At 42.2% G+C, this 5,777-nt stretch overlaps 1 long non-coding RNA gene across 1 annotated transcript; it reads left to right on the top strand.

Annotated features, from left to right (window-relative positions):
* The first annotated feature begins 3,127 nt into the window (after nt 1-3,127).
* Nucleotides 3,128-5,670, top strand: LOC148114477 (uncharacterized). Its single transcript, XR_015733626.1, has 2 exons — nt 3,128-3,202; nt 5,503-5,670. It is a non-coding gene; the product is annotated as an uncharacterized LOC148114477 (long non-coding RNA).
* The last annotated feature ends 107 nt before the right edge of the window (nt 5,671-5,777 follow it).

Genomic DNA, 5,777 nt, shown 5'->3' with positions numbered 1-5,777 from the left:
AGGGCGGCATATAAATCGAACCAATAAATAAATATAAGTCCCAGTAAAGGGAGGCCAGATTCACTTAACAACCGTGTTGCTAACTGAAACAACTGCAGTGATTCGCCTAAAACGCCGAAGCAAGAAAAGTGGTAAAATAGGACAACATTCCCTTAATGACGGCCGTAAGTTGAGGACTACCTGGACACAAAGCAGCCAACTGCTCTGTGGCGTTATAATGCGGGTCAGCCTTGTTCACCAGCGGCAGCCAAAATTTCAGAAACCCTGATGTTTTGCAAAGGCTAACACCTTTCTAAAGATTTAGAATTTGGAATAACAGAGTTGGAGGGGACCTCGGAGGTCTTCTAGTCCAACCCCCTGCTTAGGCAGGAAACCCTACACCACTTCAGACAAATGGTTATCCAATGTTTTCTTAAAAGCTTCCAGTGTTGGAGCATTCACAAGTTCTGGAGGCAGGTTGTTCCACTGATTAATTGTTCTCATTGTCAGGAAATTTCTTCTTAGTTCTAGGCTGCTGGCCTTTGCCATAAAACAGGGAATGTCCCCAGGTGCGATGTTTTTTTTTTTTTAAATTCAAAATGGCAGCCACCACAATGCAATTGGATCTCAGATTCAGAAGGAATTATATATATTTTTTTTGTCGGGCGGGCTTCGAGCCAAACCATTTTGTCAAAAGTTAAAACCAGAGCTCAGGTGAGGCTGAACTACAGGGCATTCTTCATATTTAGCTAAGGGAAACCAGGTGCGTCGGTAGGGGAGGAGGGGACCAAAAAGTCAAGATGGCAGCCACAACAATCCAGTTGAATCTGATTTCTTTTTGGTTCAGCAGCTTTTGAGCCAGAGATCATCTTGTGATAGTTAGAGCTGGAACTGTCAGGCATCAATCAGAATAAAGCTGGAAGAAACCTTGGAGGTCCTCTAGTCCACCCCACTGCTCAAGCAGGAGACCTCATACCAGTGATACCTGTGGCTTGGTGTGGCTTGGTGGGTGTGGCTTGAGGGGCGTGGCAGGGGAAGGATACTGCAAAATCCCCATTCCCTCCCCACTTCTGGGAGAAGGATACTGCAAAATCCTCATTCCCTCCCCACTCCTGGGGGAAGAATATTGCAAAATCTCCATTCCCACCCCACTCTGGGGCCAACCAGAGGTGGTATTTGCCGGTTCTCCGAACTACTCAAAATTTCTGCTACCAGTTCTCCAGAACCTGTCGGAACCTGCTGAATAGTAACCCTGCCTCATACCATTTCAGACAAATGGCTGTCCAATCTCTTCTTGTTTTGGGAAGACTGCTATTATGTCACCCGTGGTCCTTCTTTTCTGTAGGCCAGGAGTCCCCAACCTCTGGGCCGCTAAAACATATGAAGAACGGTTACAGGAACTGGGCCTGGCTAGTCTAGTGAAGAGAAGGACCAGGGGAGACATGATAGCAGTCTTCCAATATTTGAGAGGCTGCCACAGAGAGGAGGGGGGTCAACCTATTTTCCAAGGCACCTGAAGGCCAGACAAGGAATAATGGATGGAAACTGATCAAGGAGAGATTCAACCTGGAAATAAGGAGAAATTTTCTGACAGTAAGAACAATCAACTGATGGAACAGAAGTAGCCTTCGGAAGTTGTGGGAGCTTCATCACTGGAAGCTTTCAAGAAGAGACTGGAGGATTTCTCTGGGGGAGAAATATTGGTTACTCAACTGATTTGATAAAATGGGAAGAAATTTGAACGAAACAATTGAAATTTCTGATGGCAACCTCTTGCAAAGAAAACTTGTATAAGATGGTGTATAGATGGCATCTCCCTCCTGCTCGATTAGCCAAAATGTTTCCAGGACTCTCCCCAAATTGTTGGAAGTGTGGGGAGATAGGTACTTATTATCATGTATGGTGGACCTGCCCTAAGGCAATTGAATTTTGGAGATTTATACAGAGGTGGATATTAGAAATCACGGGATATAAACTACAATCGAAACCAGAATACTATCTATTAAACATTAGGCCAGATAAGATAGGCATGAATATATGGTGTCTGATTACATACATCACAGCAACCGCAGCAAGAATATGTTTTGCTCAATATTGGAAGGGGAAAGACCTACCGGCTGAAGATTTGATTCTGGGAAAAATTATCGAATATGCGGAAGCTGACAGGAGGTTAACAAAAATTTTGAGAGATCAAAAGGACTCCGTATATTTTCAGTGTTGGGGCCAATGGTATACTTGGTTGAATAATAGAATAAAAAAAAAGGATAAGGTTAGTGTAGATTTTATTTTTTATTTGTATATCTTGACTGAAGTTAATATATTGTGTAAAGCTCCCGTCGCGATCTGTGTGTGAATAAATATTTTGTTGTAAATAAATAAATAAATAAATAAATAAATTTTTTAAAAAAGGAAGAGACTGGATTGCCATCTGTGCGAAATAGAGTAGGGCAGTGGTTCTCAACCTGTGGGTCGCGACCCCTTTGGGGGTCGAACGACCCTTTCACAGGGGTCGCCTAAGACCATCGGAAAACACATATTTTCAATGGTCTTAGGAATCATTTTATGGTTGGGGGTCACCACAACATGAGGAACTGTATTAAAGGGTCGCGGCATTAGGAAGGTTGAGAACCACTGCTGTAGGGTCTCCTGCTTGAATGGGGGTGGACTAGATGACCTACAAGGTCCCTTCGAACTCTGTTGTTCTGTTCGGCAGGAGGGCAGAAGTGGGACAGAGGGCTCTTGCGTATTTTTTGGGGGTGCAAAACTTGGGGGCTGTTGCAAAAACCTGGTGCCAGTTAGAGCACTGGTCTGCTTCTATTTCTGAGGATTTGCCATCCAGAGGTCGGGAACGTTCCCACGGTGGTGAGTCACCTTTGGGACAGGGTTGGAGGACAGGGTGGCGCCCTATAGGCTCAGTGGGAGAGGAGGGGGACGGACGTTCGGCTTCGAGGCGCCCTGCCCGGAGTCAGGAGCTCCTTCTGGAAGGCGAGAACTTCTGGAAAGTGGATTGAAGGCTTGGCACAGGGCCACAGGCTGGAGAGAGAGAGAGCGCCAAGGCTGAGGGAATTGTTCAGCAAATAATCACAAACAGAGCCCAGCGGGGCCCGGAGTTTGTTTTGTTAATTGTCGGAATAAAATACGGCCCCTCAGTCTGACGAACGAAGGCCAAGGAATCGCTCCTCTCGGCTTGGAAAATAAGAAGAATTGGAGCTTTCCTTCGGGGGTAGGTGGGTGCGTGGGAGAGCAAGGCAAGAGGAAGGGGCATTGGGGATGGGGGGGGAGGAGGCGTTCTGGAGTTGGGGGGGAAGGTTTGTGTACACTGAGAGATTATGCACTGAAGACAAATTCCTTGTGTGTCCAATCACACGTGGCCAATAAAGAATTCTGTTCTGTTCTGTTCTGTTCTGTTCTGTTGTTCTGTTCTGTTCTGTTCTGTTCTACTCTACTCTACTCTACTCTACTCTACTCTACTCTAGTCTGTTCCATTCCGTTCCATTCCATTCTATTTTCTATTCTGTTCTCATCAGTTCTGTTCTGTTCTGTTCTGTTCTGTTCTGTTCTGTTCTGCTCTGCTCTGCTCTGCTCTGCTCTACTCTACTCTACTCTACTCTAGTCTGTTCCATTCCGTTCCGTTCCATTCTATTTTCTATTCTGTTCTCTTCAGTTCTGTTCTGTTCCATTTCATTCTGTTCCATTCCGTTCTATTTTCTTTTCTTTTCTTTTCTTTTCTTCTTTTCTATTCTATTCTATTCTTCTTCTTCTATTCTTATTTTATTCCTTATTTCTATTCTATTCTACTCTCTACTCTACTCTATTCTTCTTCTTCTATTCTTATTTTATTCCTTATTTCTATTCTATTCTACTCTACTCTACTCTATTTTTCTTCTTCTATTCTTATTTTATTCCTTATTTCTATTCTATTCTACTCTCTACTCTACTCTATTCTTCTTCTTCTATTCTTATTTTATTCCTTATTTCTATTCTACTCTACTCTACTCTACTCTACTCTACTCTACTCTACTCTACTCTACTCTACTCTACTCTACTCTATTCTATTCTATTCTATTCTATTCTATTCTATTCTATTCTATTCTGGTCTCAGGAGGCCCTGTGGTGCGGAGAGGTTGTCCAAATGGTGTGGGAAGGGTTACAGCCCAAAAGAGCAATCACTAAAGCAGCGTTTCTCAACTTCGGCAACTTGAAGATGTCTGGACTTCAATTCCCAGAATTCCCCAGCCAGCTTCAATTCTGGGAATTGAAGTCCAGACATCTTCAAGACTTAGACTAAGTTAGAATAACTTTATTGTCACTTTGAATGTACACTAATCGGCATACATTAAAATGAAATTTTGTTGTATACAGTTCTCAGAGGGTCACCCCCTCCAATATACATAACATAAAGTATGTCAAAATAAGTAAATAAATAAATGCAAAATTAGACATATATCCTTATATATTATATGACACAGACATATTATATGTCAAGTTGCCAAGGTTAAGATGCACTGCATTAAAGTGTTATTGGGCTATGGTAGGTAATCCTCAATTTACAACTATTTATTTAGCAACTATTTGAACTTACAACAGCACTGAACAATGTGACTTACGACTGGTCCTCACGTTTGTGACCACTGCAGCATTTCTATAGTCACTTGAACAATACAGGCAGTCCTCAACTTACAACCACAATCAAACCAATGAGTTGGAGGTCCTTTCCTTTCCTTTCCTTCTATTTTTCTTCCTTTCCTTTCCTTTCCTCCTATTTTTCTCTTTTCCTTTCCTTCTATTTTTCTCCTTTTCCTTTCCTTTCCTTTCCTCCTATTTTTCTCTTTTCCTTTCCTTCTATTTTTCTCCTTTTCCTTTCCTTATATTTTTCCCCTTTTCCTTTCTTTTCTTTCCTTTCTTCCTATTTTTCTCCCTTTTCTTTCCTTTCCTTTCCTCCTATTTTTCTCCTTTCCTTTCCTTTCCTCCTATTTTTCTCCTTTTCCTTTCCTTTCCTTTCCTCCTATTTTTCTCTTTTCCTTTCCTTCTATTTTTCTCCTTTTCCTTTCTTTCCTTTCCTCCTATTTTCCTCCTTTCCTTTCCTTTTCTTTCCTTCTATTTTTCTCCTTTTCCTTCCTTTCCTTTCCTCCTATTTTTCTCCTTTCCTTTCTTTCCTTTCCTTTCCTTTCCTACTTTTTTTGTCTTTTTCTTTCCTTTTCATTTCTTCTTCTTTTGCCTTTTTCTAAGATGTTTTTCAGCCTCCCAACCTAGCCTTACACCTCAAAAAGAATAATAATAATAATCCCCGATCGTCTCCCATCCAGTGCCAATCTGGATCAGCCAAGACCAGCTTGGCGCTGCCAACATCTGAGATTCGAGCACCTTCTCCAACGGCTACAGGTTAAAAATCGCAACTTCGGCGACAGTGGCAGGTCAAGACCCCTACTTCTAAAGATTTTTTAAAAGGCCATTAAAAAAAGTTAAAAATAAAAGGAGAAGAGCTAACCACAGCTGCAAAATCACTCCTTATTCCTTTCCCAGGTCAGAGAACGAGAGCGAAGAGGATGCCGGAAGGACGAACGCTGAAGTCACCCGCTCTGAATACTATTCCACATGGCGAAGAGCAAAGAACAGGGTGGATTTCTACTCCTGTTTCTCAAACTGCCATTTTTCATTTCCCGGTCTAAATATAAAAATCTAACAAATGTCTTTTCCAGGGCAGATATCGGTCATTGGGCAAAACGGTCTTTGCACTTAGTTTGTTTTAATTTAGCAATTCATGGCGAGGACTCAAAAGGCCTTTGCCAACGGGGTCA

The sequence above is a fragment of the Pantherophis guttatus genome, chromosome 3 (assembly GCF_059756535.1).
Source record: "Pantherophis guttatus breed Tessera chromosome 3, ASM5975653v1, whole genome shotgun sequence".
In the NCBI taxonomy this organism is placed as follows: Eukaryota; Metazoa; Chordata; class Lepidosauria; order Squamata; family Colubridae; genus Pantherophis; species Pantherophis guttatus.
This window is presented reverse-complemented; position numbering and strand designations above follow the sequence as displayed.